The sequence below is a fragment of the Thamnophis sirtalis genome, unplaced genomic scaffold, assembly GCF_051295495.1.
Source record: "Thamnophis sirtalis isolate CommonGarterSnake01/CBP01778 unplaced genomic scaffold, rThaSir2_p1.2 scaffold_2, whole genome shotgun sequence".
In the NCBI taxonomy this organism is placed as follows: domain Eukaryota; kingdom Metazoa; phylum Chordata; class Lepidosauria; order Squamata; family Natricidae; genus Thamnophis; species Thamnophis sirtalis.
In genome coordinates, this window is record NW_028261382.1 from 85,352,220 (window position 1) to 85,368,106 (window position 15,887).

The 15,887-nt window shown below is 43.2% G+C and overlaps 1 protein-coding gene across 2 annotated transcripts in view; it reads left to right on the forward strand.

Moving 5' to 3' along the window:
- The first annotated feature begins 610 nt into the window (after nucleotides 1-610).
- ZMIZ2 (zinc finger MIZ-type containing 2) overlaps nucleotides 611-15,887 on the forward strand; it is a 94,533-nt gene continuing 79,256 nt past the window's right edge. For both annotated transcript variants that reach the window (XM_087706253.1, XM_087706252.1), the window contains exon 1: nucleotides 611-987. The gene's annotated coding sequence lies outside the window, so the exon portion shown is untranslated. The remainder of the gene's footprint in view (nucleotides 988-15,887) is intronic.

Consider the following 15,887-nt stretch of genomic DNA (forward strand, 5'->3'; position numbering starts at 1 on the left):
CTCCGCTTCGGCCGCTTTACACCAAGGCAGCCAAGCTAGCCCCGTCCCTTCTCTTCCCGGCCCGCCTGGCTGGCTGCTTGCGACGCGAGACTTAAGTCCCTCCCGGGCCGCCTCCAGCCCTAGCACAACGCCCGGGGCTCGCAACGCGCTCCCGGCCAACCCCAAGCGGCCGAAGGGCGGAAGCAGCGCGCCCGGAGCTTCCACGCCCAGCCTGCCTCTTTGCGGAGTGGGGGCTGCAGAGGAAGGCAGGGCGGTAGCCGGCTCTCCTTCGCCCTTTGTCTGCTCTTTCCCTCCGCGCGGCCCGAAGGGAGGTGAGTTCCCGCGGGGGGGCTCCCCCCTCCCCGCCAGCATCTCACGTAGTCGCCGCCGCACGCACGCACGCACGTCACCTGCAATCCGATGCAATAGGTGCAGGGCACCAAGGGAAGCGCTCTCTCACCCCCCCCTCCCTTCCGTCCCTTTCCCTCCTCCTCCTTCTCCTCCCTCCTCCCTCCTCCTCCTCCTCTCGAGCCGGAGCGATAGGAGCTCCATTGCTCTAGTCTAAGCGTCGGCGGAGGGGGGGGGAGGGCGAGGGCGATGAATATTGATGAGGCTGCCCCGGCTCTATTGTGCAATTGGAGCGGCGAGGTGAAGGCGCAGGCAGAATGGAGGTGGGGAGGTGCGCGGTGCTCGTAGGGCTGGCGCTTCAGCCGCAGCAGTAGCCAGGCGCCGCCACCGCCGCCTGCACGGGGGGCTTTGTTTTCAGTCCCGCCCGGCCGTCGCCATCCACCTCGCCCTCCTTCTTCTCCCGTGCCTCGCAGCCAAGGCGGGCGGCCACCATGGAACCGGGACAGAAGCAGCTGTAAAGGGAGAAGCGGAGCCCCCCTCCCCAGCCTCCCGGGGAAGAAGACGACAGAGAGCTAGAGCGGCTCGCTCCCCCCACCCCACACACACCCCGAGGTTCCTCCTCGCTCCGCCACGCAGAGAGCCTCCCCCCCGCTCCGTGAGGTAATTGTCCAGGGCCATTTTAATGTGGCTGCCTGGCCGGACGTCCCCGGGGCTCTTGCGCTGAGGCGCTTGGAAAACGGGGGTGGCGGTCTGGCGAGCGCCAAGCGGGGCGAGACTGAGCGAATGGCCGGGTGGGTTCCCCCTCAGGGAGGGGGGGGAGGCGGTTTTTGTGCCCGCGGGGGGCGGTGCTCCGATTGGGCAGGAGGATCTCTCCCTCTTTTCCCTCATCCGGATTGCATTATTTCTCCTCTTTCCCACCACCGCCACCACCGGCCGCCTTTCTTTGGGTTTGCCCCTTCGGGGTTCCCGGGTGGGCGCTTGGACCGGGAACGGAGCGCCGGGTTTGGCGGCTGCTGCCTTGTCCCCAACCCCTGGCTGAGTTTTGGGGTGGGGGATTGTTTGTGCTGTTCCGGATCTTGTCCGTTGGTTTGGGGGCTTGGAAGCGAAGGTGTGTGCCCCGAAAGAGGCGGCGGCGGGGCGGGGGGGGGCGGGAGAAAGTGAGTCTCCATGGCAACCGAAGCTGCCACCTTGGGGCTGTGTGGTCAGGAAGTTCCCCCTGCCTTTTAACGACGGGGCCGCCCCCCGGCGCGGTTGGGAGGTGGGTGGGGTGGTTGCAAAAGGCACCAGCTGGTGGGCCAGGTGTGTGCCAGGGACCGACCCTTTGGTGGTTATCATTTTGATCTGGGACGGGGGTCATTGAGGGGGGAACATGAAGAGCGGTGTGGCTTGCATCTTCTCTTTTCGTCTAGGAAAGATGCTTTGCTTTGGTGTTGGCCATGGTGCCCCTGGAATGTTGTCTTTTGTTGGGCGAATTGCAATTGTCCTAGAACTGCCGAAAGCGAGCCTAACCGGGGAGAAATACTCAGCATCACCCCCCACCCCCCCTTGGAAGGGATGAAAGTCAAGTATTACTGAGCAGCTCTATCAGGTTGCATTAGCTTTCAAGTTGGTGGAAGGCTTGTGGAAGTCTTCTGCAAGGTTTCAGTCAAATCTGGGGCCTGAAAGCTGGAGTTTCCCAAGCTGAAAAGATGTCCCCTTTCTGAGTCCTGCCCACAACCCGAAGTTCCAGGCTAAAAGAGCATGGCAGGGCCCAAGATAAAGCCATGGGCTCCTTCTGTTCCATTATTTGCTCAATTTCATCTGTTCCGGCTAGTTGAATGCTATCTTGAGATCCTATTCAGAGGTTGTGTGTGTGTGTGTTGGGGGGAGTTCTTGGTGTACTTTTAATTGCATCTTTTTTTTTTTGTATATCCGTTGTACCTTCTCAGCTCTTGTTTTTGAACTTTTAAAATCTGTGTATATTGGTCAGGGTGGCTGAATGCTGCAAATGGAGAGAGAGCAGTTCCTTTTTGCAGCCCATTGCTAACTTGCTTTGTTACTCCTGCTGCCCCCTCTGATTCTAGTGATGCTGCCAGCCTTTTTGTCCTGGAGCTTTTCCAGAAGGTTTGTGGGATGAGCATCCAGTAAAACAACACACACACACACACACACACACACACACACACACAGAGAGAGAGAGAGAGAGAGAGAGGGAGAGAGAGAGAGAGAGAGAAAGAGAGAAAGGACACCTCCCAGGTTATATAAGATGGAGAGGGAGAGTTCCTTATTCTTTCAATTCATTTTACCAGCTTTAGTAGCCCACCTTGCTTCCTGTGTTAAACATCAGAGGTGACTAATCCTCAGGAAAAAAAAATTACTGAACTCAAATAAAATAAAAGCAGTAGTACTGGAACAGAAAAGCTAAAAAGAACGTTGAAAACACAATATCCACTGTCCTGTCCTGTGAACATTTAAGTTTCTCATATATGTGGCCCCTTTAAACTCAGTATTGACTGGGTTAGCCTATCAGCCACAAAGCCAAATTATTTTGGTTTTTTTTTTTTAGATAACCTGCTGTGCAACTTCAGAAATTTTGTTTTATTCACCAAGTCTTCCGACTGAGTGTTGTGTGTGAAGTCATGTAACTGAATCCTACCTAACAAATCATGAAGTAGAGCAGGAATAAACCTCTCAAATGCCTCATATTGACTCTCTTCTCAAGCCCTTTCGCAATCATATTACAGGCCTGGCCACAGATTTATTTGTTTTTAATCTTGCCTCTCTTTTTTTTTTGTGCTACTTTTCAGCCACAGAGATACAAATGGATACCTTAGGCCCCTGCTTAAAAAAAAAAAGCAATCCTTAGAAAACAAAGCAGTTGCAGGCTTCAAATTATCAGGGGTGCCCATCTCTACAATCTCATCAAGTCTCTGGGTGTGTCTCTTTTTGTGACCCCCCCTCCCCTCCCCCAAGATTTCCCATCTTTGAATTAAGGTGTGAAGCCGCTGTCATTCAGATGTGTGGCCTTTTCTGTTCCTTTTGGAAATATCAGGAATTGAACCCAGAGTCTTTTGTGTACAAACCATATGCATTCCCACAGGGTAACAGCCCCTCCTATGAGCAGGACATTGAAAGCAAGGCAGAATTTTCCATCTTCCCAGGTAGGTTGACCACAAAAGCTCTACATTTCTTGTGTAACTCACCAATCTTGGCTCAGATAGCAGTGGGGCATAGGACATGGCTTATTGCCAGGCTGATCTGACAATCTTTGTCTCTCTTTGTCTCTCTCTCTCTCTCTCTCCCCATTCCTCCCCCCTCCCTCCCCCCACTAAGAAAAGTATAAAGATGAAGTTACCCATGTCCTTTGGTGAACATTTGAATGAACAAGGACATTGCAAGGCTAAGAACACTCAGCGGGCTGGTTTGGTAGGTTGGGCAAAGCTTGTCCTGCCTTGTCTTTGAGTGTTTTCCTTGGGTGTATTGCTTTCTTTCAGCATGTTGTTCACTTCTCAAGTGTAATGCAGACCTACCAGGCACTTCTGGATGAGTTCATTCAGATTTCTGCTCCTAGAGAAGAAACCCTTGAGGAATCCAGTGTGCTTAAAACAACAAAGAAGATGGGTCCCCATGTCATGCTCAAAGTGAGGGTTCTGCTTGGTTTGGCACAATGTCTTGGGTTACAACTCACCCAATGCAGCATAGCGTTGGATTATACACGAAACTCTTAGTGTAGTATCAGTCCGTTCAGTTTGGACACCCAGAGAAAGCTAATGGTGGTTCTCTTCTTGTGGTGTGTGGAACAGGCAAGAGGCCTTCAAAAGTCCCCATAGAATAACACCCCTCCTGAAGTATAGGCAGCCCCAGTCTACCTTATGCTGAGGAAGGCAAGTTTAATTTGGTATTAATTACAGTAAGATTTTGGTCTTTAGGTTTGTTTGGGTCATTAAATAGAGCTGATTGTTGTTATTCTTACTTTAATTGTTCAATTTTTAATAGTGTATTGAACTAGAAGCAGTCCTTGGCTTACAACCCCAATTTAGTGCAAAATTTCTGTTGCTAAGCAAGACAGTTGTTAAGTGAATCACAACCCTAATTGAGTGCAAAATTTCTGTTGCTAAGCAAGGCAGTTGTTAAGTGAATCACTTACAACCCCAATTGAGTGCAAAATTTATGTTGCTAAGCAAGGCAGTTGTTGAGTGAATCACTTACAACCCCAATTGAGTGCAAAATTTCTGTTGCTATGCAAGACAGTTGTTGAGTGAATCACTGCAGGTATTAAATTAATAATATGATTGTTAAGTGAACCTGGCTTCCCCACTGCCTTTGCTTAGAAGGAGGTTGCAAAAGGTGATTGCGTGATCCCGGGACACTGCAACCGTCATAAATATGAGTCAGTGGCCAAGTGCCTGAATTTTGATCACATGGCCGTATGGATACTGCAACAGTGTTAAAGTGTGAAAAACAGTCATGAGTCACTTTTTTCAGTGCTGTTGTAACTTCAGGCAATCAGTAAATGAACTGTTGTTAAGTGGAGGGCTACCTGTATTTAGCCCCTGCAAATGGATACGGTGATAGTTTTTCTTTCTATTAGTCCTTCTAATTAGCTAGATATCCCTGATGTGGGTTGCAAAAATTTCCGAGTTTCTTTGATGCATGCCATGTAGTGAGTATTTGGTTGTTAACAGCCTAGGTCTGGTGAGCCTGACTCACGTATGGACTCTGTATGATGCTTTTAACTTTCAAACCTTAAAGAGTATTGTGACATCTCTCTTCTACAAAGTTTGGCCATCAAAACTGGCCCAGTCTGTCCATTTTGATGATTGTTGCTGCTACTAGTTTCATCTCAGCATAGTATGAATGACTTTGGTTGGGAAATATTAATAAGATAAATTCTTTTCAGTTGGATTTGAGCTTGGGAGTTTTCCTTATTTGCAAGTAAATCTTAGGCACTGTATGATGTCCTGGTTCAGATGTTGCTCTGATTTGTGTTTTGTCTTTTTGTTTTGTATGATATGGGAGCCTAGCATAATCCCAGTTTATGGCTGACTGTCCTGTGTGAACTGAAAGCATTTGGGTCCGAGTCTCTATAGTGTTTACAGAAGATTTCCTATTATGGCAAAGGTTTAAGCTTTAGGGTCATTTCTCCTAGATGGAAAGTCATTAATATGACTCCTTTGTTTCCTGACAATCCTCAAGCGATAACCTAAAAGGGTTTGAGATTGGAGATGGTGGAACTATTTCAGGATTGAAATCTGACATTTATTTGTCTTTTAATTATAATTATAAGCATCAGTGTCTTGGGATCAGATGAATGAAACTTCTGTGGCAATGTCTTTCTGTATCCTAACTTGACAACTTCTCCTGTTTTGGTAACTAGAGCTGTTAGGTTGAACAAACAATTGCCAGTGATGCGACAATCAAGCAAGGAGTTGCACACATGAATTTGTGATCCCTCATCCAGATTATTTTGGAAGTGTAAAGGAAGGGAAACTATGCATCCCATCATCTAGTCCATTATTAACAAAGCAGTAGTGTCTAAAAATGAGACCAAGCAAAGCAGTAGAGGTAGTCCTCAACTTACAACAGTTCATTTAGTGACTGTTCAAAGTTACAATGGCACAGAAAAAAAGTGACCATTTTCACAGCTACAGTTTTTGTAGCATCACCATGATCATGTGATGTTTGGCAAGTGATTCATTGTTATGACCATTGCTGTGTGCCAAGGTCATGTGATCACCTTTTGACAAGCAAGGTCAAAGTCAATGGGGAAGCCAGCTTTACTTAACAACTGGGTTGCTAACGTATTAACTGCAGTGATACAACATTTAACAACTGGCAAGAAAGGTTGTAGATTGGAGGAAATCTGACTTTAAAAATGTCTCACTTAAAAACAGAAATGTTGGACTCAGTTGTGGTCATATGTTGAAGACTGCCTGTATTCAGAAATCAAGGGGGGGAAACTAAAACTTATGAACCATGCTAGATAAGTCAACACAACTAAGCCATGATTTGGTTAACTATATTGCTGAATAGAGCATACATTGAGACTGGGTTGTATTGTATTGAGTACTGTATTTTTCTGAGTATAAGACACTTCGAAGTATAAGACGCACCTAGCTTTTGGGGAGGAAAACAAGGGAAAAATAACTGCCTCTGCCTCTCCTTGCAACAAACAGCATAGACAATATACAATATACACTGTTCATAGTGTTATAATTCAGACTATACTTGTACAGACATTGTTAAAATTGATGTGTTTTCTGGAAGTATAGTTATTCTCTGCTATTTAAAAGAATAGCACTTTTAAAACAATAGCTCTTCAGATCAAGCATTTATTTTAAAAAGCTTCATTTTGTTAAATTGTCTAGAATAATAAAGCAGTCTTTTAAAAATAAATTTAATAATTTGGACATTCTATAGGCATTGATCAGCCTATACCTCCTTGCAGCAAACAGCCTGATTAGCACAAAAATAATAATAATCTGCCTCTGCCTCCCAGCAATTTGCCTGGTGGAGCAAACAGCAAGTTTCACTTTCAATTTCTCCCGATCATCAGCTGTTTCAGGCTGCAGGGATTGCTATAGCCTATTGAAGCCTCAGCAAAGAGGTAAATTGCTGAGAGGCAGAGGCCAAAGGGTTGGAGCCAGTAGGTGGGCAGGGCTACATTCAGTGTATAAGACGCACCCAAATTTTCACCCTCTTTTAGGGGGAAAAGGTGCGTCTTATAATCTGAAAAATATGGTAATTGAAAATCAACCCATATTATAGATCGACATGATACAAAAAGCCAACCTTAGTCATACATGGAGTGAATCTGTTAAAATCAGTAAAAATTAAGACAATTGTTTTAATGGATTTGTTGATTAAATCTGAATCCAATACTGTCCATGGATTTGTGGTGATATTGAATCAACTTTCTTAACTAGAATTCCTAGGAATGTGTTGGATGACAAATCCCATAATTCCCAGTTAGCAAGATACTAGCTGATGAAAGTTGCACTGATATTTTGTCAATATGTTTATAATGTGATCAGTTAATGAATAGCCTCTAGAATTCTCGTCTTCAGCTTTGTGTGTGTGTGCGTATGTATGTATGTATGTATGTATGTATGTATGTATGTATATGCCTATTAGTGCCTATTAATCCAACACAAATATGCAACTTTAAATATATATAAAATTTAAAGAATCTTTAAAGAACCAACCTTGCAAGGATAGAATAAATAAGTATTATAGTCTGGAATGTTTGCTGCCCGGCATTAATGCTTTTAAACTTAAAGTTTGAAACCCTATGCTTGATCATGGTTTGATATAATTCAGATATAAAGGGCATTATAAGGCAAGTTATTTGCTGCTTAGTTGGTTCTTGCTTTCATCAACTAGTGGGAGCAGCTGAATAGGTTGATAAGATGTTACATTTGAATCCAGGGCCTTATTCCTTGGCATCTGAACAAGCTATGATAACAATCCAAGAATAAATTTTGGAGTATATGAAGCAATTGGGTTTAGTGAGCTTCCTTGACTATTTTGCCTTTTTACTGACCTCATAAGTAAAAGTGTAGCAATTACTTTAAAAGAATCTTCTGCAACCTGATGCATGTTTTTCATTATGGGTATCTAGTGATAAGGTGGTCTTTAAAAGTGTTTAATCATTTTCATAACACTTTCTATTATAACTCGGTAGATGACACTCTGAGAGGAAGCAAAATGTCTTTCTTGTTCTTAGTGTGATTAAGTGTTGTTCCATACTCCTTAACTTGTAAGAAGATCCTAAGCATATTTATCCAGTAATTTACTAACCACTGTATTCAACAATACTTACTTTCTTGTAAGTACTTTTATAGGCACAGATAAGTTTGCTTGAAAGCCTTTCAAGACAAAGAGGGGAATGTTGTGATCAAAAATGGCTGTTATTAAAGCTGTCATGTGGATTAATTTGCAAAGCATCAGAGACAATCTATTTGGTTAAAAGTCAGGGAAACTGTTTGTTGGAGGATTTGATCTTAGCCTTCTGAAACAAAAGTGTAACCTCTCCAAGTTGTATAGGCTTAGTGCCAAGGTAAACTGTCAACAGCATTTAAACCATGTATCTGTTTATTGGACTATACAACTTTAGTTTACCATAGAGAGATGGTACTTGGAAACCATCTTCTCAAGGGCTGGTCTCTCTTCCTCCCGCCCTCTGTGTGTGTGTGTGTAAGAGAGAGAGAGAGAGGGAGGGAGGGAGGGAGAGAGAAGAAGGGAAAGTAGAAAGCTGTCAAGTGCTGGATTGCTCATCTGACCATATATGGTTTGTTGATCATGTGGTACAGCAGTTGCAGAATGATCTGCTGTTGTTTTTCATAGGAGTTCTTTGGAATAATTAGTTTGTGTCTAGCAGGACTGAGTCAGAAGTCAGGGAGCAGGATTCAGGATTCTCAGAAGACTTGGAGAATGACCTGACTTGATTTCCATGTCTCTTCTTAACAGCAGCTCCTATGAAATTGAGCAAGTAAGTAAACAAGCGTGCTTAGCAGATCAAGCTTCTGTTAAGGACATAAAAGGAAGGCCAGTAAACAACACTGGCAGCTGAGCAGAATGTGTTTTGTTATCTTAATTATGGAGGCCTCCTGGGCCTGATCTGGCAGTCAGCTTTTCTTCTGCCTGTAGGAGAGTTTTCAAACCACCTTTTAAGCACAGCTGTCTTAGAGAAGAAACTTAGAATTTTGAGAAGCAACCTTATCTTAAGTAGCTTTTTTGTTCTTGGTGAACCTTAACTTGTTCGTTTTTGAAAAATCACTTTGGCAAAGTGGAGGTTTATACTTTCAAATATATAGTGAATTTGGCCTGTGAACCAATTTCACTGTATATTTCTGCTCAGTCCTTTTTGTTCCCCTGGAAAATTCTAATCTTTCTCTTTTACTGGACCTGATGGCTGAAACTATTTCTCAGAATGCCTGTTTTAGGCCAGCTGGTTTATGCTTTGAACCTATCTTCAAACCTCATTTTCTTCCACATTCTCTGGGACTACTTGCAGCCCTTTCAAATCTTGATGCTCTTCAGATGGCTTTCCAAGGCCTGTTCCTGGATTGTTATGGGAACCGAAATCTACATACTTCTGTTTTTGATGAACATAGGATGTAAGCTGTCCATCACAAAAGACTGCAAATTTTATACTCTATGACAGGGATGTCAAACTGGCGGCCCATGGGCTGGATGTGTCATACGCAGGCCACAGCCACCCCCGCTCCGCAAAGGTTAAAAAATGATATGTCACGATAAATCAGAGATGAGATCAAGTTTGGCACCAGTGCTCTATGATGATAATGCTATATTAGCAGTGAAATATTTTGGATGCTTCCAACTGAGACATTATTGGAAAGCAACCTTTTTTCCCCACTTGGAGTATATCTTCCATGTCCTACAAAGTTTTCTCAGGGCATCTTCCTTCTTTCTTCATTTTGCATAAAACAATTCATTAAAGAATGATAGACTGAAAGAAGTGAATAAAACTTGCAAAAAAGACAATCAACCAGCCCAAAGGATAAAAAGACTCCCATACTTCTCCACCAGTAATCTGTACTCAGATCAGGTCAACTTCGGACCAGCAATCAAGTAAACAATACCCCAATCAAGAAGAGCTATTAGAAAACAGCCCAACCAAAGAATCCTTAAGACCCCCACCCCCACACAGACAGGCAAGAGACCAGAATATAAACTGACAGCAAACAGCACTCTTTACTAGCATTGATGATGTTACCTAGTTAGGTAATGAAACATCTGCAAGAAAACAAGCAAGCTCAGAGAGCATCAAGGACCTGTCACGTTTTAAATAACTTGCCTATTTTAAAAGTACAGTTGGATGGATGTTATTCATTCCAAAACTATGCTAATGTAGAAATGTTGACAAGGGCATTTTGATGTCACGGACAAAGGATGTGCTCTAGTATTTGCAAGAACAGGGGCTGCAACACTTGCGTTATGATGAACATGTCATCATTTACCATGGACCAAATTGCTAATGGGGATGAGAATATGAGTAAAAGCCTCCCTGAAGCAAATGGGTTGGGGAAAGTAGACTCCGCAATCCATCACATTTCCCTGTGGCTTGAGTCACATATGCACTAAAATATAATCTGGTTTGTTTTATGTTGACCTAGCAATTGTAGATCTCTATTGCTCAACATTGTTGCAAGGTACCCTATGTGAGCATGGCTGTATGAAATTTGGGAGGCTTCCTGGCGGTGCATTGGATCACATCTTCCCACTGGAAAATGGCCAGTTTGATTTATCCAGAATTTACCTGGCCAGTTTGATTTACCCAGAAAAAAACTATAGCAGAGGCCTCTTTATGTAGATGAGGGGTTCTCAAGCTCAAATACACTGCTTCTCAGTGATACCCGTTACTACGGACTGACGTCCTAGAGAATATCCTCTTGATTCCCACCCTGATTGCCTTTTGGAAGCTAGTTAAAATGGAGTGACTTTAGAGCCTTGACCTCATCTAGTTTGGTTATAGTTTGGCTAATGTAAAATCTCAGGTAGTCCTTGACATATGACTATATTGGAACCTGTAAGTAAATTCTCATTTTCAACCTAAAATTCAGTTGTAAATTCCCTTTTTCCAATTGGTTGTAACTTCAGTCACTAAGCCACCAGTCGTAAGTTGAGGACTACATGTATTCTATGTTTTTCGTTGGTAGGTGTATACTTTTATGATTTAATATTTCTTATACATCTTTTGTTGATAGGAAAAAAAAACAGGTAAGAGGCAGGAAACCTTATCTCTTGTCTATCCACCCCCCGCAATTCCCTAGGAATTTGGTGGTGGTCTACCACTTTTGCTGCTACCAGTGATGGCTAAGCAAATCATGAGCGAAAAGCCCATGCTTTTCTCTTGACAAACTTTCCAATCCGTGCAGAGCTTAATAGCTGTTGAATGCTTTTTGCCGTTTCTTTATTTAATATTCCAGTCCTCTTGAAGTTAATTTCATAATGAAGTGCCCATCATAGCCATCTATTTATATGGCTGTCATTCATGCTGTGTTTGCCCATTCACCAGGCAAAATTAAGGGCCATACTGTCAGTGTGAACATTTGAAAAGAAACAATACGATGCTCAAAAAGTGTTGTGCCCAGCTACACCTCATGGCGATGCTCAGCTATTCATTCCAGTCCAGGCATATCCAGTTGCTCATTTTAGCTTATTTAATATGATTGTTGTGAAGAAGATAATGCAAATGGGGAAAAAAACTAAACCTATAATCTTGACCCGAGAGAAAAGACAGGACAAATACTCTGAGATGAATATAGGTTGTGCTGCTGCTGTCTCTTTTCCAGACTCTGCATTGGCCCTGTAGCCTTTTTCATTACTGAATGGAATTACTAGTCAACTCTAACCAAGTTGCTGCTAAAGGCAGAGATGTAGGGACTGATCGCTCAGTTAGCAGTCTCATCTGCCAAAGTTGGGGTATATTTAAAAGGGTTATTCTCTTCTACTCTCAAAGAGGGCCAGTTTGGAGTAGTGGTTGAGGCACCAGGCTAGAAACCAGGAGCCCATGAGTGCTCATGCTGCCTTAGGCATAAAGTCAGTTGGGTGTCCTTGGGCCAGTCACACACTCTCAAACCCAGGAAGAAGAAGGGGGAAAAAACCAGTTCTGAAATCCTGCTAAGAAAATTGCAGGGACTTTTCCAGGCAGTCGCCAAGAGTCAGCACTGACTTGAAGGCACAAACCCACACTCTCCTTTGTAGATGTGGTCTTATTTTCCATGATGTTAGGCATTGGAAGATGTTTTGTATTGCAGATTAATTAACATGGGGTGAGGGGGAAGGAGTGATTCTCTGAGTACTGCGGAGGAGCGCAGCTTTCTCCAATCTCCTGATCTTTTGCAGCTCCTAGAATTTCCTTTTTACAAGCCATGTGGTCAATAAAAGGTAGTCTTTGTACTTTGTTCAAACAAGCTTTCCTTTGCTTCCCTTCCAAGTACTCTAAATTTTGTATTTCTCTGTGTCCGTTATGTTGTTTGGCAAGTCACAAAATCTGTGGGGCCATCTATAGAAAAGTAATATGCCTTATATCTCTTTTCAACTTCTCAAAAATCAGAAATTGTCATCCTAGTACTTGGTAGCATAACTTTGGTCCTATTTGTGCAGGGAACATGAATGTATCTAGAAGATACACGTTGAATTGGCACTTCTGTAAGTATGCCCAGGTTTGCATACAATGAGACAGATTTCTTGAGACTTCCAAAGTAATTGTTTACTTCCTTAAGCTGGTAGGAATGTCTACATTAATTAGGAATTCAACATTCATTATATTGTACAGATTGAACTCTATGCCCCCTACTAATCAAGGAATTGTTAATTAAGAACAAATCTGGGATTGCGATTTGTGGCTTGCCAAGACCCCCAATTTAGATAGCACACAAACTCATTTTTGAATTCTTGGTTAATGAGCTCCTCCCAGTGTTGGAAAAAGATGGGCGGGAGCAAATGGTCACCAGGAACATTGATAGCTTATGAGTGATAAGTCAAAATTATTCATACTTTTGACTTATTTTTGCATGTAAGTAGCATGTTAAATCCCAGTGATAGAGGTACATTCTGTGGACTTGGAGGGGGGATGTGTATGGTTCATAGCCTCTGAGCATCATACTGACAGATATACTCTTGAAAATAGACTGGAATAAAACAAAAAGATGGATAGAAATGAAGTTGATTTAATTTAAATTTAATTAAAAACAAATTAATTACAGAAAGTATAATAACTGTCCATGTAATCCATTGCCTCCCCTTCTATCACAAGAATGATAAATAAGTTGCAACTTCAGGAACGCCCTGAGGGGCTGTACTTCTGCTTTAGATGGAGAGAATCACAGGCTACATCTGAAGCATCTGTAAGAAATTGCTGATTCATAATAATTGTTGTTTTTTTAAACGAAGAATTAAACATGTCCGTTTCCCTTTTTCTTGGGAGGCTGGTGCTGCTACTGCTGCTTGGGGTTTTCCATAGCATCTCTTCCAATGTCACCATTTAACATTGATTTCAATTATCTTCTCTGCTCTACCCATCCAGATATGTGCTTGTTTGGTGAAGATCTGTTTGTATTCAGGATTTTGTGTAGAAAGGTTTCTGGTTTGCAGTGAGCTAGCAGAGATGCTTTGCTAGGTAACATAGTAAAATAACAAGCATATTTTGCTGCCAAGTAACTTAGCACTGGGCAAGAATAAAAACAAAGAGTTTCCAGATAAAACCTGCAACTTATTGTTGATTGGCATCTTACAGGCACCTCTATGAATTATGGGTGGGTATTGTTACAAGTGTGTACCTTCCATTACACCCTTCAAAATCTCCCTCCCAACATTACATAAGTGAGTGAATGACTCTATAGTTCATTTGGTTAACTTGTGATCTTGTTTTGGGACAAATGCCATTGACATTTGTACCAGCTGCAGAACATAGTTGCCACTATGACAACACATCAGCTATTCACTGGGGAATTCTGGGAGTTGAAATTCCCACAGTTTAAACTTGCAAAAGTTGAGAAATACTGTACTACGGTTTTAGTAGAAGAGGGAGAACGTGTTTCTTTATGCACTTGGCAACCAAATCAAAGTGCAATCAGCAGAAGACCTGTGCTGTTACAGGGCAAGATTATTGCCCCAGTGGTGGTTTCACTTGTCCTGCCAAACCAAAATAAACAAACCACATTTTGGCATGTGTTTTGATTTATGACCAAAGAGGAATGTTTGATGGGCAATAACAAAGATATATTTCATTTATTTATCTATCAAATTTGAAAATTGTCTATCTTTCTCACACAGCAACATTGTGCAACTCTTTAGACTTCTTTTGTTAACTTGGGGGCTAAATGGGGTTCATCTTAATAACGAATGCAAATAAAAAAATGCTACCTGGACTTCAAAAGTAATCGGGTCTTGCCTAGTTAGTTATTAGATGAATGCAGGGAATAAAAGAGGTGACCCTCACAGAAATACGCAAGAACCATTCCCTAGGCAAAGGAAATGAAGCAATATTTGGAAGCTGTTCAGGCAGACACTGATTCACTGACGGAGAAGGTACAGCAGTACAATCAAACTTGCAAGATTCTATGTGGTTGTTTTCTTTCTTTTCAGTTCTGTCTGATTCTTGGAGACTGCCTGGAAAAGTCACTGGAGTTTTCTTGGCAAGATTTCAGAAGTCATTTGCCATTGCCTCCTTCCTAGGAATGAGAGAGAGCAGCTAGCCTAAGGTCACCCAACTAACCTCTGGGCCTAAGGCAGAACTTGCACTCATGGTCTCTTAGTTCCTAATCTGATGCCTTATCCCAATCCCTACACCCAACTGGCTCTTGTTGTTAGCACAGCCAATCTCAATAAAGTGTAGTTCTGTTCTGGCAGTGGCAGATCTCAATGAAAGACTGAATAATGTCGGAAGCTAAAGTAGGAAGTTGAGAAAACATCTTGGTGGCCAGATAGGTCTACAGGTTGTCCTGCAACCACAATTGAGCTCAAAATTTCCATTGCTAAGCAAGGCAGTTGTTAAATGAATTTTGCCCCATTTTATGACTTTTTTTAGGAGCACTGTAGCTTGTGTGGTTGAGACCCGAGTGCTGCCGTAGGCGAGGTGAGCTCCTGTCCTTCCCTCCAGCTCCTGCTGGAGACATGAAAGGAGCATCTTTCATGTCTCCAGCAGGGCATCCCCTCCCCCACCATCACAATGGTGATGTGACTGGCTAATCCTTTCAACCCAAAAGCACCTCAGACCTCCTGACATGGGTGTGATGCAAGGACCTTTTTTGCCACAGTTGTTAAGCAAATCACTGTAGTTGTTAAGTGACTCATGTGGTCATTAAGCGCATCTGGCTCCCCCCCCCATTATTGACTTTGCTTGTTGGAAGCCGACTAGGAAGGTTACAAATGGTGATCAGAGTGCCATTGTTTTAAATACATGCCAGTTGCCAAGCGCCTGAAATATAATCGCAAGGTGGCGCAGTGGTTAAATGCAGCACTGCAGGCTACTGCTAGATCAGCAGGTCAGCGGTTCAAATCTCACCGGCTCAGGGTTGACTCAGCCTTCCATCCTTCCGAGGTGGGTAAAATGAGGACCCAGACTGTGGGGGGGCGATATGCTGACTCTGTAAACCGCTTAGAGAGGGCTGAAAGGCCTATGAAGCGGTATATAAGTCTACTGCTATTGCTATTGCACGGCCATGGGTGTGAAAAATGGCCATGTCAGGTTTTTTTCAGTGCTCTTGTAACTCCCAACAGCCACTAAATGAAAGATCCTAAGTGGAGGACTACCTGTATATTGCTGCCAAGGAATCTACGTGGACTTTTCATGTAATCACTAGATCACATGTGAAAACACACACACACACAGACACACACACAGACACACACACACACACACTCTCTGTATCAGTGCTTGAAAGCAAGCAAATATTTCTGCCTTTTACTTCCATTCAGCTTGGGGCCAAAAAACCCCAAGCCTTTAATGGAGGAGGATTTGGCCTTTGAAGGCTTCAGGAATGCTTCCCATTGCGGAAGACAAAGAGCCTGAGGGTAAGGAGGGAGTAATTAGATAGAATTGACTGTGGGGA